Source organism: Parus major, chromosome 2 (genome assembly GCF_001522545.3).
Source record: "Parus major isolate Abel chromosome 2, Parus_major1.1, whole genome shotgun sequence".
NCBI classification, from domain to species: domain Eukaryota; kingdom Metazoa; phylum Chordata; class Aves; order Passeriformes; family Paridae; genus Parus; species Parus major.
Window position 1 is genome coordinate 131,290,292 of NC_031769.1, and position 20,474 is coordinate 131,310,765.

General features: G+C 33.7%; 1 protein-coding gene across 33 annotated transcripts in view; it reads left to right on the top strand.

Annotated features, from left to right (window-relative positions):
- The window catches only part of RIMS2 (regulating synaptic membrane exocytosis 2), a 443,102-nt gene that overhangs the window by 36,410 nt on the left and 386,218 nt on the right, over window positions 1–20,474 (top strand). The gene's annotated exons all lie outside the window — the stretch shown is intronic.

Consider the following 20,474-nt stretch of genomic DNA (forward strand, 5'->3'; position numbering starts at 1 on the left):
AAGAACTGTGTTTGCACATTTCAGTAGAAATATTCATTACCCTATTTATTTTTTTTACAGCTAGTACATTTTGTAATGAGTTCTAACAATCAAAAAAATGGACCATGCATAGATTTTGCTGTTTCAGCTTTTCAGATGACAAAACTAAGGTGATAATTCAACTCTTTTTTTGGACAGTATGTACTTAAATGAAAAGCACAATTATTTTTTTTTTCACACTAGTACTTATCTATCATTTAGACAAATGTGAAATCTTATTTTTCTAGAAGCTTCTCTGAATCCTCTTTCAAATAGCATTTGAAAATATTTGCAATATTATAATCAATAATATTTGGAAATGGATAGGTAGTGTAATGAATGATGACAGAATAAAATGTAATTTAAGAAGTGGAGCTGATACTTTTTTGTGGAATGAGACATTTCTGTTTGAAATAGAATGAAAGCAACACTGATAATATCAGTGAACAATGAATGTGCTACTTTGCCTTGAACAGCCATGCTTAACTTGAGAAAAGTGAATAATGTCCAGAATTGCTAAGGTTACTCACGGTTTTAGGAATATATGCAAGATCGATCAGGATGTCTAAGAAATTCTTCTGACCTATGCCTACCTATCACCATGCAACTAGGTATTTGCTCTAGAGCTCCTTGCATGTCTAAGTTTGGGCCTTAGCACATGCACAGATGTGCCTAAACAGGAAGAACCAGGAGATTCAGCTTGTCATAATCAAAAAGCAGTCAGAAAAGTTTCTAAACTCTGCCTAGGCATCATCAGACATAAAGCAGGCTCACCTTATGAAAACTTATGGCTTTGAGTCTGTCATAAAAGGTATTTTAATGGGAAATGAAAGAAGGTGACCAGAATACAAGCCCAGACAACAGAAGATCCTGGGGGAACATCACTCATTCTGGGCTGCAGGTTAGACTTCAGTGTCTGTGCACTGCACCCTGAGCCTGGCAGTCCAACAGTTTTTCATTTACTTGTCCAGCCCATGTGTCCCCAGTTTGCCTAGAAGGAGGCCATGGGAGACCAGGTGGCGAGGTTTTACGTTCGCTTCACATGGCCTGTCATTTCATCAGAGGTGGCAATTGGATAATTCAAAAATGTTTGCATTCTCCTGTGCTTGGAAATGGCATCCACTTGGATATGTCCCATAGCCTTCCATGAATGCCTGATAGGATGTTCATCCTCTCAGGTGTTATGTATTATGCAGAAAATGCAGAGGCTGACAGGAAAGAAAGCTCTGTAGCCCTAAAAGTACAGACTTCATCCAAGAGTGCAAAACAATCTGGATTTCTATCCCATTACTTTTATTTCTGGCCAGACAAGCTATTAGCCAAAAGATCAATACCCTATTTATAAAACAAATTAATATGTTCAGTTTAATATTGATTTCTACAAGAATATCTGTGAAAAGATAATCTGTGGTACTATTGCACATAATTTCAAATTTCATACAAGTAGAGAGGCTTCAGTCAGGTACCCAAATTCATGGAAAAGACTGAAATTCAGAAGAGTAGTGTCCTTATCTTTCTGTTGGCTAGATCTATAAAGCTTATTTGTCAGATTTTTGGGTGTCTGCATTATGTTTTGAGGATACTTAATTTCCTTAATTGTACTTAGTCCATAATTTAGTTTTCTTGGGTTACTTTTTAGGCCTCATAAAAGCACAGCACAGTAGTTGCTAAATCTCTCTATTAGTCCTTGTCTGTTCAGATAGTTGTGTGAAGTTAGGGATGTTCCTAAATATTTGTGGTCTTTTTTTGTATTTATGGACTTTAACAAAAAAGGTCAGGAAAGAAGTTGCCTGTGGCCTCCATGTTATATCATTATGCAGCAAAATAATATTTTTTGTTGTAAATCCAACTCTGTTCCTTGAAGGTTGATTTAGGCTTGCCTTGTGTAAGACTTGTGTATTTGCTTGCCTGAGAAGCAAATACAAAAGTCTATTTTTTTTTTTCTGTATATTTGCTTGTCTATATTATGACCACAGCATATGAGTATGTCCCTGATGGAATAAAAAATATCAGATGTGTATAAAAGAATGCTGTTATTTTTAAATGAGAAACCTGGATAGTCTAAGGCTCTTGCAATAAGATGTTTGTCTCTGAGTGTTGAAAAGCTCTAAGCTATCAATTGTATACGAGACTAGGAATCCTGGGATAGAATTCCTTCCAAGAATGATTACAGGCAATTTGCCCTTCTTTCCTGGGGAATGAATGATAATGAATTTGTGTTTTGTTTATTTTAGAAAGGACTTGCAGTATCTACAATTGATTTATATTTAAAGAGCTACATACATTTTAAGTAGTCATTGACATTCCAACCAGAATATATTTTTGTAGAGTTATCATGGAGGTGGCATTTTTAGATAAAATACATTAATTATAACAGCACAGATGTTACTGTTCTGCCCCATTTTATAGAAAATAGCTTACATTTCCTGTCTACTTGAAGTTTCATAACAGGAAAGACTACAGTGGCTATTCCACAGGTATATTTGACATAAATTTTTTTTTAATTGCTAGTTTACCACCTGCTTTAATAATTCTCTTAACTTCAACTAATATTTAGGAAAATGGCTAGCATTTAAAAATATTCTTAAAGATATATAAAAACATTTAAAATGTATGTACTCTATGTGTGTTCATGTTGAGTTCTGAGGTTTTTAAGTAGCTGCCAATAAATATAATTATTATGCAGTTTTTTTAAACATAGCTTTTAAGATTTTTTTTAATTACAGCTTTTTCAAAGGTACTGCTAGATACTACAGAACAAATTCCCTTTTTTTGACCTGCTGTAATAGTATCTGTAACTAATGATACAGAGATTATAGGAATTTTGACATTCACTTGTGGTTTCAGTAACTAATTTAGATAATGTTTATGATGCAGTGTACTCATTTACATCCTGAAACCATACACAGGAACAACAAGAGATATCACAAAGGGTATTATTAGTGTCAGTAAGTTTGACCACAGTATTGTGGTGTGGTCATCTGTGTCTGATTTAATGTTCATTCTGAATTATAGGCTTCTGGGGTTTTGAAAGGATTTATAGCAAATTAGAAGTTCTGACCTGCCTTTGTTGGTCATTCTGTAATTTTCAGTTTAATTAAATGTGAAAAAGAGATTTGGCTTTGTTTTTATTTTACACTGTTCCCTCATTTTAATGATAGATACTGAAGTGCTAATCCCATTCTATTCTGCACAGGTTCTTATGTTGTCCTCATCATCATATATCTTTAGTTTTTCAGTCATGCATTAAATGATATGACTAACATCTGTTACATTTGGTTTGTTCTCTCACATTCTCTCCCTGGGGGAGGAATTTCATGTGCAGTTAGTGGGGTTTGTTATAACACGGAGGGTTTTTTTAATGTGTTTATTTCTTTGTAATCATATTACAAGAGGTGAGATCGGTCCACTTTTTACCTACAACAGACAGGATGGTTTAGGAGTGGATGATTGTTGTAGGAAAGTTCTATCTCCATTCATGTAGACTAAAACTATTATTATAACTCAGGAGGGAAATTGCTGACCGTGATGTTGGACACAAGATGCTGAGCATTTTGAACACAAGAATTGAAATGTTCCACTTGATGCTCTCTTCTGTTAAAATCAGTGCAGAGAGTAGAAAAGTAGGCTACAGTACTTATGGTGGAAAAATGTTAATGGGAATATGGTAATGGCTTCTTGCTGATGAGTTTTGGATTACTGTGGTGAAGTAGGTAATGATAATGGCAGCTGATAATATATAAATATATAAAATATATGTATTATATTTATATAATATATAATATAGTATATTTATATATTTATATATAATTATATAAAAATATATAAAAATGATAGTGGCACCCTTAAAGATGAAATTGAATCTCCTAGCAAACTAGGAAAGGAGAAAACTGCTGTAGGCGCTGTATGGTATGTCATTGTCAGGAGGAATTCCAAGAGAATTCTGAAATATTTGACTGATTTAACAGTTTGAGGGTATATATGTCCAACAAAATAGAGATACAGAAAGTGGTCTTGTTCGTCCATTCACTTTTTGTTCAGCTTGCACCAGATGTTCTTCATTCCTGAGGAGAGCTTGTTTAAGTAGTGAAACACTGTTATCTCTATGAAAGTGATAAAAATCAGCACATCCAGATGCTAAGCTGGGCTTTGAAGCATCTTAGAAAAATTAGGCAAGATTTCTAAAGCCATGATCAGTGCAACTCTTCTGCTTATTTGCAAAGATATAAATATATTTTATTTATAGAATGTCTTTTTATTGAAATCAAAAGAGCTTGCTATTTCCTTCTGAGAACTGTGAAAGATAGCATAATACTTCAAGCACTGCCTTCTGTTCTAAGAACATTTTGCAAATCAGTGTTATTCTGCAGTGTTATTGTATTAGCAGTGAGAAACATTATGTGTAATTAATTAGGTAGTAATTTTATGTGCTTTTTATAGGTCAGTTTAGGGTGCTTATATTCTTTGCAGAAATCAGGTTACTTCCATACTTCCATTATCTAAATAATATGCTAACCTGGTATGGTTTCTTCTTTAAGCTATAATAAACTGCAAGTTCTCCAGAAAGTAAAGAGGTCCCTTTTCTTATAAGTTGGAAGAATTTGCTAATTTCTCCTTCTGAAGTTCAGAAATTTTGTATTTTTATAGTGTTAGTAAATGTAGTTCTTTCTTTTGTGCAGTGCTACTATTTTTTATCAATGCAGTGAGTGTGACAATATTGCATTTATTTGGGAAGGGCATTGTTTGTATTACAGCTATTATCAGCTATTATATGGAGTCTATAGTTTTAGCTATGCAAACTACAGGGATTTGTTTGATAGTTCATGAGCAAAATGGACACATAAACCCCCATATAATTTTACATAATGTTATTAATTGTAGTTTAAAAATATCTATATAGTATACATTTGAAATAGATTTAAATTTTGTGGTAATGGTACTGTATTAACATAAAATATGCCCCATGCTTAGAATGCAACCTTTATTTTCAATGCATGTTTTTTATCTTCAAAATGTTAATTTAAAAATATATTTCAATTTACTTATATTTCAATATATTTCACTTTTAAGTTAGATGGCTGTTAATTTAACATTAGGACATAGATGGTGACATATATGACTTATATGAGAGGCTGTATATTTGAAATCACATAGAGAAAATTTTCTGAATTCATAGTAAGAGAAGGGAAGATTTAAGTCAGATGAGGGACCATTAAGATCTGGTTGCATCACATATATGATCAATCTCTTTGAGCAATTGCATCAAGCTCAAGAATGTGAGACTGAAATAGAACATATTTTGAAATACAACAAATATTGACTTAAATTTCACTACTGTTATGAATAAAATGTTTCAATATTTACAAAAATTAAACTTTTAAATCTTGCATTTTTGTTCTAATCTCTTCCCTCTTTCTTCCAAATGTCTCTTCCTCAAGAACAGATATTTCAGTTTATACCAATCCTGTTCTGCTCTATAAATTAGGATACAAGGCCAAGTTTCCAAGACAGTTGGTGCTTGTATTCACCATGCAGACCAACCTGCATTATCTTCTCATCCACAGCTGCTTGTTCTGACTCAAGATGATAGCTTGGTTAACTCACAATGGGCCTGGCTACAAACTATGTGCACACTTTGAACCATCAAGGGGCTACAGTGCCAAAGAGAAAATGAACCAATTTCACAATCAAAATGCCTGTTAAAGTGCCTGTGTCTCCTGTGAACATAAAAATTGCTAAGATTGAAATCAAAACAATGCTTTTATCGCTTTTCCAATAAGGTTAAAAAGTCCTGAACTCAGGTCTCACATTTTCCCAATTCTCATGTCACCCTTGCTCATCTGTTCTGAGCTCTTTAACGTTACTTGTCACTTTTTACCTGTTTTGCTGTATATGGTCTGGAAAGAAAGGTTTAACTAAATTTTTTAATTGGGTTCATTGTTAATGAATTTTGGGATTCAGCTTAGATACCTTTGTCTTTCTTAGACTTGATGTCTCTTTTAAAGGGTAAAAGAAGCGTATTATTAACTGTATGAAAAAATTGAGACTATCAGTTTCAAAATGTGCTGTTTCTGCACCTGTGACAAGCACATCTGTATCTCTACATTTTCTATACTCCATCAGGGCTGTTTTTTCAACTGAGAGTTCAACTGTGACTAAGAATACTGGGGTCTTGAGGGAATACACCAGATAAGTTAAAGAAAACCTGGAATGTTTGATACAGGCAAGCAGTGCCACAGACAGGCCTCACAGGGTTATGATACATGTGTCTGCTCTGTCTTCAGTGAGTAGGGATCATACATAATACTGTGCTTTTCAAGCATGTGCATTGTGCTTTTCAAGGCAGTGTTGCCCAAAAGTATTAATCAGTTGTCAATTTTGTTCATTGGTTAATATGATTGTTTTCAGAGAGAGCATTTAGTACCTACACAAGACTATTGCCTTTTTTTTCAGGACTAGGAATGAGAAAAATTTCAGAAGTGGTTGCAGATATTGTATACCTAGAAGGTCAAGATCATGCTTCCTATTAATGTTTTTTTTTCAGATCAAGGGATCTGAATAGACAGGGCATTAGAAAGTAGTTATCTATTGGCTGAAGTGGTATTTTAATTGAGATGCTAAGACTGTCTCTAAACTTGTGACTCTAAATTTATTTGTACGTCACAAAGAAATAATAAAATTATTGAGTATTGTGGCCTTATGGGTTTTATTGTAAGCTATTTTAAGAGTTCAGAAAATCTGATGGAATCTCTTTTCTGAATATGCTCTTATATAAGACTAGAAAGCATCAAGAACAGAACCCCCTTTTAGAAAATTGGGGTGGTGTCAGTGGAAGAAGAGCCAGAGGATTAGCAGTGGATCAGCCTATTGAAATTCAAAGAAAACCAGGGGAAGAAATAAGCAAAATTTTTGTAAGTATCTAGAAGATAAAAAAATACATGAATAGTACTCAATGTGGATTCATCAAGAACAAATCATGCCGGAGACATCTAGTTCAATTCTGCAACAGGTATCAGCTTCTGTAGATAGAGAAGTGGTAATAGATAACATATCTTGAGAAAAGCTTTAATATCTTCTTGGAAAACATATTCCTAAGTAATCCAGGGCAGGTGATACAGAGAAAACTACTGTAGAATAGTAATATTTACCCATGAGGAATGGGTATATATCCATATATTCCTATATATGGATGGTTTTCTGTCTAAACAAAGATTTACCAAATGAAACTTTGCTGAGGTTGTCAAGCATATCCATTAATGTTCAGAATGGTAGAATAGAGTAGACTTACAAGCATGTTAGAAACGTTATGAATTATTATGAGAAAATAGAGTTATGGTCTAAAATTATTGAATGATGTTCAACAAGGACATTATTCAGTAAGTACTATGCTTACATGTAATCATACATTGAAACTGAAATTAGGTACTGACTATGTAGCTGTCTATAAACATGTACATATATACTATCTAGTCTGTAGACTATAAACTATTTCTTATGCTGAAAATGAACTTTAATTGCACATATGGTTATGGGAAGGATACTTGCCATCATAGGTTGCATAAATATTACAACATCCTACAAAACTATCAGGCAATATTGAGCACCACTCAATGCCCAGCTAGAATGAATCTAGTTTTCAAAATTGCAGCTCAAAATAGCAGAGTTGACAGTAGTCCAGGTGAGATCTCTAGAAAACATGCCATGAGAAGAGGCTTAACACTTCAGATAAGCTTAGGGCAGAAGACTTAAGGGAACTTCAAAATTTTCAAGGAAATGAAAAGCTGCTGTTTTTCATGCCCCAAGTAGATGATGGGACAAGAAGTATTGAGCTTAACTTGCAGTTTGGGAGATTGAGATAAGATAGAAAACAAAAAGTCTAAGTTTTATTAGACATTCAGCTATTTAATGTCCTGTTTTCTCATTTGCCTCTCACACAACTTAGTTCATTGAACTTGTGCTTGGGGTAGACAATGACAAATGAGGATAATGCATTCTGCAAAAATCTCTTTCCTTGGAAGAAAGAGGTATTTTTGTTACAAAACAGCAACATAGGAATTCACTAATTTGTGAATTTGAGAATGACTTTTAAGCTTGTTTTCTGTAGATTGCCTTTACTTCTCATTTATACTAGTGGTATAGGTATAAGAAAATACCGAATTTACAAAATTTAGTTTCATACTCCCAACTGGAAATTGATAGTGGTGTTGTGGCTCTGCAGAATGTGTTAACCTGAGAGTTTTTCAAGGCTGTTTAGCATGTGCTACATTTTAAATCATAAGACTATTGTCTGAGCTGGTTTTGATGTCACTTTGTGTTTACTAATTTTCATTTATATTTAGCATCTTTATGAATGGAATGAGTTCTATTCATTTTAAATGTACTCTAATTGCAAACAGACATGAATGAATGCTTGTAATTAGCTAGGAATGAGAACAATGAGTGTCTGCATTACAATAAAGACTTAGAGGTTAAATGATCATTCAAAGCTTCTGTGCAGCATTTAGTTATTAAACATTTAGAACTTCTGTTCAGATAAGAGTTTGAATAACATATGTTTAGGAATAATGATGCTCACAAAATATCTGTTTCTAGAGGTAGCATTCTATTAATGCCTCTGGTACAGGTATAGTTTTGCTGAAGGAGGAATTTGAGATATGAAGTTTATTTTTTCTATCCCTGCCTTCCCCCTGCTACAAATACCTTAAACTTATGATAGCCAATCCCAAGTTTCTGGAATCCCAAAATGATCACTCTTACAAAGGAGTAATAAGTGTTTCAGGTAAGATGTATGTCACTGAGAGGGTTCTGAGTTCTTAATTAGTTCCTAAATTTATTCCCAGGAAACAGAAAACAAAGGGGGAAAACTTCAGATTCTATTTATAATGCCATGCAAATGACATTGAATCTTTTCAGGAAGTTCAGGTATTGGATCAACATCAAGATGCTAACTGTCGAGAGAATACTGTATTCTTGAGTAGTGTATGATCTTTAATTGTACACTAAAAATTTCCATTGGTTTTGGTGAAAAGGTTTAGAGGTTACCAACACTTGAGTTTGTGTCTCATTGCTGGAAGATTTTTTTTTGCAGCTGGACTCGGAAAGTTAATCTTAGTAAAAATACAGAAAAAAGTAGTCAGACAGAAAATGTAAGATTGTTACAATTTCAGGGATACTATATTCGATTTTAGAATCTATGTTAAAAGCAATCACACAGTCAAACTTTCTGGTCATTCTGGAAGAGAATTTTGACATTTATAGAAATGTATGTACTACTTTCAGGAACACTGGGATATACTTTTTGAACCAGAATAAGAGGGGAAAGAAATGTTCCAACAACTTCTATTGATTTAAACTGTAATTTATGTATGGTCTCAGAGGTTAGATAGTTTACTCAGAGGAATAGTAACAATGAGAAGTTTCCCTATGAAACACAGTTAAAAGTTAAACAAACATGGAATTCATTGAATAGTAGTACAATTTTTATTAGATTGTGATCTTGCATTTTTGGAATCCAGAGTTCTTTCCTGGAGCCTATTTAGAGAATAGATGTTTTGTTTTCACTGAGAAATGGGAAAAGTTACACAGATCAGATCTCATTTCATTCTTAATTATACAATGCAGGCAAAAGTGAAATTCAAGGGCTTTTTTCCACTGGTTATTAAACCAATTTTCTGAATTAACTGTAAAAAGACACTGAAGGAAATTAACACCCAAAGCAAAAATAAATGTATGATATCACTACAGCCTTGAAATTTAGAACAGCCTGGTTCATCAACCTGCATTGTACTCTGGAATGTCAAACCCATTGGACCCAAAACAGCAATATTTTCATAGGCTGAGTAAATCCACAACTCCCTCAATCTGGAAATGTCTCAGATTCAGCCACTGGCCACTACAGAGAATCATATGTGACAGGACCTAATGCAAATTAATCAAAACTATTAATATAATTTAATGGTTAATATAGTTTTAGCTTTTAAAACTATTGGCATTCTCAGCCAAGACATGATATTTTGATCAGAAACCCTTATAGCTTAGATTGAAAGAAAATATTTTAACTAATTTTTATAGCAGATAATTTAAATGCTTTTATGCTTCTGCTTAGAGTGTGAATTATGAAATAGAAACTATTTGAAAGAATTTTAATTCTGATAAAAAAATCAAAATTGTTGAAGATTAATTTTGCCGATGTGTTCTGTAGTAGTTTTTCTATTTTTTTCTTTTTTTTGTATGTGTTATTTCCTTTATTGATTAGACCAGATGAGTTGTTTTCTGTTTAGAAGGCATTTGCTAAAGTATTTGTTTTTTTTAAAGACAGGTAGTATTATCTGAATATTGGTTTAAAAACCTTAAAAGTTGGATGTTTTAAGCACAGAGAGAGTGGAATGTATGCAAAATTGTCAGTAGTTTCAAAACTGGCTGTGCTCAGAGGACTGGATTATGTTCATCACTGGAGTCCAAAGCTTGCTCACTGAAACAAGTACAAGCCCCCAGTTTAGTTGGCATCTGTGATGCAGCCCTAGAATCACTTTGCTTGGTCATTGTAAATACATCTGTACAACATGAGAAAGAAAAATGTGCACAAAAATTATCAATTTAAATAAACTCTTCAAACTAGGAGAGCCTTACTCATTCAAGGAGTACAAGACAAGGACATACAAAATGTTCCAAGTATTATCTAACTTTGGTTCATTTTAAAATAAAGGTGTAAATAGCAAGCAAACCCCAACAGAGTACTGAAAAAAAGAGAAATGTATACAGAAATAGCAAACCATTCTGATAAAATGTACATTGGAATATTTTATTTCTTAGTGGAACATTGTTCCAGGCATATAAAACCAATGGAAAAGACCATTTCCACTATTGTAAACTATGTTTTAAATAACTAGTAATGCAGACAGTTTATAATAATGTTTTATTTATGATTCTAACTTTTCAATGCATCAAATGAATCACCAGACAACATCTATTTTTAAAGAAAACCACTCATGCATTCTCTCAGTAGCATGTAAACTGGGCATTGTATTTACCTCAAATATTTCATGTGGTCAGAGACATTACATCTCAGGTAGATAAGATTGTATCATAGTAATTTCCTGTGTGAACTATAAATTCTGTAGAATATGTAAATAGAGAATTCAATGCTATCTACAAGTATTCCCATTTATATTTTTATTCAACTAAATATATGCTCAGGGAAAAAAACCCCAGTATTTTATGTTTTATTCTCATAAAAGAGGTCTTAATAATAGTATAATAATGTCATAATATAATGATATTATCATCATAATAGCATCATCAGCATCACAGATAATGTATATCTTCTATATTATTTTATACAAAATATAATAGAATAAGGTAGTAACATAGGCATGATTCCCTCATAAAATCTTAAATAAAATATAGTTAATAATAATAGAATTTCTAATTCTCAAGATTTATGTGAACAGCAACACCAAATCAGAAAAAAATTAATGATTTCTTGATAAATAGACTATTTGAAAGTATTGTCATTAAATTTTTATGCATTACTGTTGTATTTCTCACTTATTTTTCTTTACCTGGGTTTTCACTTCCTGTTTAAATCTTAGAATCTGGGCTTTTTTTTTTTTTTTTTTTTAGCAGAAATTGTATTGTGTTTTTTTTTTGGAAGAGAACTTGAATTTTTCAAGCCATTTAGCAGTCCAGCCTTACAGCTGAAGCCCTTGTCCTGCCAGCACCCTGTTCATTATGCAATAGTGATCCAGAGCCTTGTGTGTAGAGCGGGTGCAGGACACAAGTCTGCTCCAAAAAGGGACTCTTTGTAAGGCTGGTTTTGAAGAGAACAGAAACAAATTCATGATATTTGTTATTTCTGTTCCTCTTGTATCCTTTGCAATAATCCTTCTCTAGGATTGGAAGAATGGAAGAAATCTGAATCCATTTCACACAGTTAAATGTCACAGTCTGAGAAGTACTAACTTATTGTCTGCTGTGTATTTTTTAAGCTCTAGTGTATATGATTTTCACCTGGTGAGTATCTTAGAGATAATAATGTTACAAAATTGCTATTTAACAAGCAAAACAACATATCAAGTTCAAAGTAATTGCCAGTGTATTTGAAATAAATTACAGAGTTAAAATGATTTTTTAAATTCACCTGCTAGCAGCTGAGTCCAGGGTTGCGTATTTCACTAAAGCTGGTGACAGAACAAGCGTCTATGAAAGCTCTTTCTGCAGGAGATGCTTGGAATGCCATCTACTGTTGAAAAAGTAAAAATCCAACCCAAAAGCAACTCCAAACCCTTAGGAGAAACTTTTTTTTAATGGTTTGTTCTAAAATGAAACTCTACTTAAATTAGAATTCAACTAATGTTCTGAAAAGGTCCTAACGTGTTTGATTTCAATATCCTAGCTTTTGTATAAATTTTAAAATTGGGCTTTCTGGTTCATTTTATGAATTCCTTGAGAATTTCAGTTAACTGCAAAACATTTTGAAGCATAAGTAAAAAATAAAGTCTCATCTTTCCAATACAGAATTAATAAAAAAATTGCATTAAGTAACAAAAGTTGTATGCAGACACTGAAATAAATATCCCTCAAAAATCCTTATGATTAAAATTTTCATTTAAAATATTTAAGCCTTTCTTGAATGCTTTTTAAGAAAAAACTATTGTAGGACAAAATCTTATTTGGTATTTGATTTTCCATTATTGAAGTTCACTGTGGTAAAATTGTGTTTGGATATTAGAGATTTACTAAAGTTTGATTAGTCTTGTACACGTGTATATCACATTTGGATGTATTTATGCATGTGTTATTATTATAATAGTGGGAAATGTTTTCATTTTGGTCATGAACAAGACTATATAATTCACAGAAATCTTGTTACAGTCATCCTTATTTCCAGAAGTTAAACATGGCTCGCTGTAATGCAGCTTTTGTGGTACATTCCACATATCCTGTAGGCAAGAATGTAAACTACTTTTTTTCTCTTTACACAAAATTTATAAGATTACACTGGCAGACCTAAGTTCTATTCCAGCACTACTGTGGAGAAACCTGACTTTTTGAAAATAGATACAATGGAATGCTAGTCAAAAATTAATCTTTGCTAGAGTTTTGGTCGTAGAAATATCTGTAACTTCAACATTTTTTCAACTCAAATCACACCCAAGACTTGCTATGAGGTCCCCATAATTACAGAAAATTGCCTCTAATAACCAATGTTATGTGACAATTGAACAATTTTGTGTCTATTCCAGAAAGTCCAATACTTTTTTCAGATTTGATGCCTGCTGTCTCAGATTGTTTTCTTTTAATTCTGTAAGTCATCTGCCTGAAATATCCACATATCTGCAGCATTTAGGACAGTAACACTAAATTGGAGAAAAAAATTAAATTCAAATTAAACTATTTCCCTCCAATGAATTGAAATATGCATGTCCTTAAAGCTCAATCAGCTAAAACATCCTAAGTGAAGGCAGTTGCTACTTATCTAGAGGCCATGAACAAGTGTCAGGCTCCCATGTGAGGTGTTTAAGGCTGTATAAAATATGAGCATTGAGATCAGAGAGAAGTCAGGCATTTCAGATTGTGTGAGGGAGACATTAGTATGATCAAATATACAGCAGGACACAGCTGTCTCACAGGCGAACTTTTTAAAGAAATTGAAAGTTATTTGTAAGAACATTGCTCTTTCTTTTTTCCCCTAAATTTTTTTGTCTGAAAAAGGGTCTACTGACAGAACAAACTGATTAGATTCAAGGAGGTATTTATTTGAATCTCATGTCCTTGAAATGGATTTAGAAATTCATTATAGTGAAAAATTACACATTTAGCTGCTCTTTAAATGAGCTAATAGACCCTGAATGGGTAAACTACTTCTAAAGAAATATTTACTATGGTTCAGGGATTCCTTAAACTTGTGTACTCTTATTATCTGCTGGCCTTGACATCCTTCTTATGCCTCAATTTGATCTTGATTTTGCTCCTACTGCATTTCTAATATAGGCTAATTTTTTGTTTTATGTCTTGCAAGTTAGCTGGTCTGATCTTGCAGCTGTTATATACGATGCTAGAGATGAACAAGATATTGGATGCTTTGCCTAGAAAAAAGCAAATCTTTTTTTTGAAACTCCTAATTCAAAAGTATTAGTAATGTGCCAATCTGAAAAAACCGTCTGAAGTTTTAGGATTGAAAGACACGACTTCAACCAAGATAATTCCTTTGTTAAGATTGTTTATACTGTTTTCTAATTGTTGCCCCTCTTTGACAACTTCATGTGATCCAAGACTTTCTATTATTAATTGTTTTAGAATTTTTGTTTTTTCAGGTTTTTGTACATGCCTCATTCCCTCAGCAGACACATGATACCTATGTGGGGAGCAGCTGGCCTATTCTACAGGGCAACAAATTATAATGCTGAGGGCTTACAAATTCTGTCTTAGAAATTCCCACTTACCCTGTGAGAACCAAAATACTCTTTTCCTTACTAAATATAAGAAAAAAGCTGCAGCAGTCCACTTTAAACTATGTGGTAGGTTTAGACAAACAATAGATTTTTAACATAGATCTTTTAATATCACCTGCCTGGTCTAGGCCTCCAGCTTGCAATTTTGTATAACCTTCAGAAGTGAGCATTGATCCATGAATTAATTTTGAATGGTGTATAACATATGTTATATACAGTGTATGTATATACTGTATATACATGCAGTATAACTGTATATAACATAATGGCTACTGTTCAGTGTAGTACTTATTTGTTATTACAGTTGTACTGTAAGAATTTTCTCATGTTCTGATTGGTGAGTCTGACACTCAGTTTTATAATTTTACTATGAACACCATAACAACTAGCAAGGAGGAAGTCTGGCTGAGTTAAGACATGTGAGAAGTGAGAGAACTTTAATTTACAGAACACAGTATCTACCTCTCCTATCCCAGAAAAGAACGATAGGAAACATTTCTGCCCTGAAGAATTCATGAGCTAAGCTAAACAGAATCTGATTTATTTTGCTGATTCTGAAATAATCAAAACATACTGTCAGTTTCTTCAGTTTTAGAGTTAAAAGTACAGGGCTGTTGAGCACTGTTTTTGGTCACAGTGAGCCCCATTTTAGTAGATACCTTATAAAAATATTAGTGTCAAAATTTCACTTTGCGACTTGTTTGTCTGGAACCTTAGATAAACAATCCCATTTCTAATCGACATCTAAATGTCAGAGTAGGCTTGATCTCACAGAAGTTGTTATTTTTGTGTGTGATGTTCATTTGAGGCTCATTCAGGGAGCTCATTCAGCTTCGACTATTATACAGAATCATGTCTGTGCTTATCTGTAAAGTATGTATGGTGCCTTCTTGTAGTTTGTTGTATGTCTTTAAGGTAAATTTAGTTTGGACTTCAGGGAATGTTTAACTTTTCAAGCTTGGATTTAGGTAGGTTTTAAATTTATTCTGTGTACCAGATATTGTTTCTAGCCCAAGTACCCAACTTCTCCACCTGCTTGTTTACTAATATCAAATGTCCAGTTATCACTCAGCTACTGATTGTGGAAGTGCTTTTCTGGAAAGTACTGTACTTTAGTTACAAACAGAACAAAATTACAGTAAAATCACCTGCATATATCTTCAGGAAAGATATTGCTTTGTTGTCCAAAATATAAACCTTCTCAATTCAACTACTTATACTCTCTAAATTAATAAAACAGTTGGAACAGTAATATAAATTAAAGACTTTAAGTCTGATCGAAATAGTTAAACTGCATGTTGTTATGTGTATGAACATATAGCATCAATAGGGTAATCAGTGCAAAGAATCATTTCAGTTAATAGATAATATTTTACAGTTATATAATTGGCATGGATTTATATTTGCCCTCCTTTCTTTGAGTCAAACATACTTACATAATTTAACTTAATTAATCTGTAGAGGTGCTTTCTCAAGAAAACAGTTGTGTTTGTGTGTGTGTGTGTGTTAACTCCCCTGTTCTGTCAAGAGTGGACGCAGACAAAGTTACGTATTGTGCTTGTGCCGTGTCTTGACTTCCCATGTGCGAGTGTAGTGACTGCAGTCACTGCAACTAATCCTTTCTTTCTGTTCATTTGGTGCAGGGCATATAACTGAAATACTGTTACGAAGATTTAGGGGGGAGGGGGGGAAAGAAAGAGTCCACGGGAGGCAGTCTAGGAAAATGGATTAATGGACCTTGCATTCCAAGACAGGGTGGTGGAAACCTCTGAATGTTCACTGGAACTGATGATCTTCCCTCTTTTTCAGCACAGTTAAAATGAGGGAATGGGTATCCCCAGAGTGGTTTGGATATACTTATGCACTGAATGCAGTTTTTTGGAAAGGAATTATGGAAGGCAGAGGGAAAAAAGAGGGAAAGGAGGTTAGAATTTTATCACTGTTTCTTTAAATCTATTTTATTTGCAGTGCCATTTTCAAGGTTATAAGTTTCAGGGGAGGAAGTTGTTCTAAATTAAGAAATATTGCCACTGGTAAATACTTTTAGAAATCATGATGTTCATATACTATGACAACGGGAGTATATAAATTCCAGAGAAAGCTAGTTACATACCTTCCTTAAAATCTTTTCACTAGCTGTGCATTGAAAAGACATTTGGTAATATCAAGTGATTTTGGAATATTTCAAATCTGTTTATAATTGTAGACAGTTATTGAAGAAAGAGAGAGAACACTTCAAAGATGTTGGCACCTTGACTCTTGAAAAGGCTGTGTCTCTGTACTGTCATCAGGGTTAGCGGGGTCTGGAATGCAAAGAAAGAAAATTATTAATCCTGAGAATAGTATTCAGTTTAATTCACTTTATAATAGAAGTGGTTATGAAGTAGTTAGCATTCATGCTGCTGTCTTTATTTGAAAGATAGCAGCTTTATAGATTTTTATTGCATATAATATAAATCTGGGTTTGAGACAAAATTATTTGCTGCTGTTTTCTCTCAACTATTTCTGTTTCTTTATGGTGAACAAAGCTGGAGGTCAATGTCAGTGTGGTATCTGCAGATGAAGCAAAATGTGACAAATCTTTTTATAGATCTCAGACTATTCCTCATCCTTCCTCTATGATTTGCTTTAGGAAAACCAGATAATTTGGCACATTAATATTTAATCTTATGTTGATTCTTAATTAAGTTTAGTGTAACATGCATTGCTCATTGGGACTACTGCATGTATATCCTGCTTTTCCATTAGGATCTATGTTCTCTAAACTTAAAAATTTCATACAAATGTCATACTCTCTGGATTTCCTAGGCAATATATTTAATAAACATAACTACTCTAGAAGCACCAACAACTTCATAAAATTGATACTAGCAACATTACAGCATTAATAGTAATAAAAAGTATATTTAGTGTTTTTTTTCATGGATGAGTTCCAAGCAAAAGATTTACTTTCTTTTCCAATCTTCTCAATTTCAGTGAAAGGGCTAGCAAAAAAACTTCCATCCTGGTCTATCCTAATCCACTGAGTTGGTTAGGAAATAAGGAAAACATAGACTATTATTGAGCAAAAGACGGAAAAGACTGTTCTGTTCTCATATTCATTCCTTGTGCCAGTGGGAATAGCCTTAATCTTTGAGGAAATTTTTAGTACACAGAGAGGATCTAACATCAAAAACTGTTCAATGAGACTTGAGATTTTGCTTAATGATTCCAGCTACTGGAAAAGATCAAAGGGGTCTGGCACTTGCACTGTGTAGGCTTGCAGAGGAACACAAGAGTAATGGTGCTGTTTATGCTTCAAAGGGCAGAGGTTTTCGATAACAAAGTGCAAGGTGTAAAAATTCTTTATTGTTGGCAAGTAGAAAAATCCTGGCTTGTTTTCAAGTGGAGTAGTGTATAGAGTTGTGATCTTTGCAAAAAAGAAAAAAAAAATTTGGATAAAATTTTCAAACTCCTCTAACATTTTTAAAATAGGTGGTAAAGTGCTTAATATTCTGTGCCATTAGAATGCATTGTCTCAGTCACTGTCGATCAGATAAATTATCTGCAGCCTGTTGGTGGTTTTAGTGAGCAGGTGTTGATCAGAATTTGTTTCTAGTGAATAACGAAAACTGGCACCGTTCTCGGTAGAGTTTTGAGTGGATGGAATTGAGAAGACATATGAAGGTTAAATGAAGACAGGTAGTCTGGGAGGAGCAGAAGGTAGTTATACTCCTTGAGGTATTTCAGTTGGTCTGTTGAGAAAATGGAAGTCTGGGGGTTTGCTGACCTGGCAAGACACTTCTTTTAAGCAATTGTTTGTTGCTGATTTTTGAAAGAAAGGTAGAAAGCAATGCATAAATATGGGAGTACACAATCCAGTGAAACACAAAGCAGTTCTTGTAACCAAAGGAAATACAACTGTATGTGTACATGTACAGGGTTCAAGTTATCTGGAGTCTCTTTAGTCCTTTTCTGCCTAGAAAAAGATATTTAAACCACAGCAGTGTTAAAAATACATTCAGTGCATTTCATCTAATATATAATTATTTCTATCAGTTGCTACAACTTGTAATTTCATCTGAATGAAGCCTTTTGGAAGAAAAAGTAGCAGAAATTAGTCTGTGGTTTTCTGATTTAGAGCCAGAATCTGTATCCATTCTCTGACCTTGAGAGATAAATACCTGGCTGTGCACTTGAAGGGTTCAGGCCTGTTGACCTACAATGTTAATACTAATTTAAAATCATATGGTAGAATCTATTAATTCAATAGATTTCTTAATAACTTCTTTGCAAATCGTAGTTTGCCTTCCACGCTCGTTGTAAAGTCAAGGAAGATAATTTCCTAATCCAGGAACTGAAGGATGTATGGAGAGTGCTCAAGGAATGCGTCACTGTTATATAATAATGGAAGCTCTTGTCCTCACATAACTGCAGTGTTGGAAAGTGTATAGTGAATGAGACAGAATTCTAGGAGGCGAAAAGATTAATTTTTGAGAGAGATATTTTGAATTGTAGGGTCATATAATATCCTGACTTAGAACACAGTGTTCCTATAAAATTCTGAGAAATTAATTTTAAATGCAGGTTTTCAACATGTCTGATAATAGACAATGTGTTTTATTTAGTGGTGCAAAACTATAGATTGTAAGATTTCTCAAAAATCCCAAGGGTTTGCAGTTGCAGTTGAAGCCACCAGATATATACTATTATGTAAATATGCTAGATCCTGTTGAAAAAAAATAGTTCAATAGAACAATTCACAATGAAGTAATAACTTGAAAGAGTCAAGTACATATGTTTGGAAATCATGTATGGAAAGGAATATACAGATTAGTGATGTATTCATTTTTCAATGTCCAGTTGTCAGGGAGGTCACATTTCAGTGTCTAGTTCTGTGTAGGCAACTTAGGAGCTCTGAATTATTATCTAGGAGTTTCCTTTTCACAGCTGACCACAGAACCTGAATGCTCATAATCTTGGGGATCTAAATTAAATGTCCTGAACTACCTAGTGAGAAAAGTATGGACATGCTCTAATTTCCCATCCCTTCTATTTCTCCTGCTTTGAATTTTCTACATTGAAAAACTAGTGTGGATTCTCTTGATTAAAAAGATAATTATATGACTAAAATGCATGGTAGAGTGGAATTGCAATGGCATGAGACATTTTTATGTTTACCTTTTTTTTTTTTTTAATATATCTGCTGGGTTTTGTGGGGCTGGTTTATTTATTTATTTATTTTTGTACTGGAATGTTACTTTGTATATACATTTCTAAAGTGCTGAGGAGACAAAACCATGCTAGAAGATATTTTACTGTGTGTTGTCCCTTTCAGTACTCTGTTTTGGAAAGGTTACTGTTTCTCATGGCCCACTTATTTAATTCTTATGTAGTCACTGAATTCTGTTTATGGAGATACTTCCTGTGATATCATATGGTGGAGGAGATATGGAGCTATTTCGGTAAGCTTTAGTTTTCTGTGCAACACCAAGCACCCACTTAAAATGATGAGCCTGTACTTCCTGTTTAGTTAGGTGAGAGTATTCCCTATAGAGATATTCAGAATATCTGTACAGGAACCTTTTCGGGTTTTTGAACATACAGGGAAAGTAGTACCTGACTCGATATTTATGACCAATATCTGCAATAAGAGGATGTAAATATGTCTCTATTCTTGTTTTTTGTCATGGCTTAACCCCAGTCAGTAAACAAGGCCCAGGCAGCTGCTCACTCCCTCCCTCACCATAGGATCAGGGAGAGAATCAGAAGAGTAGAAGATAGAAAACTTGTGGGTTGAAATAAAGACAGTTTGATAGAGGAAGCTCCTCACACAAGCAGAAAAAAATGAAGAATTAATTCACTGTTTCCCATGGTGTTCAGCCATCTCTAGCAGAGCAGAGCCCCATCAGGTTTAACATTACTTGGGAAGACAAACTCCATCGCTCCAAATATCCCCCCACTACCTTCCTCCTACTTCCCCCAACTTTATTTACTGAGCATGATGTTATATGGACTGGAATA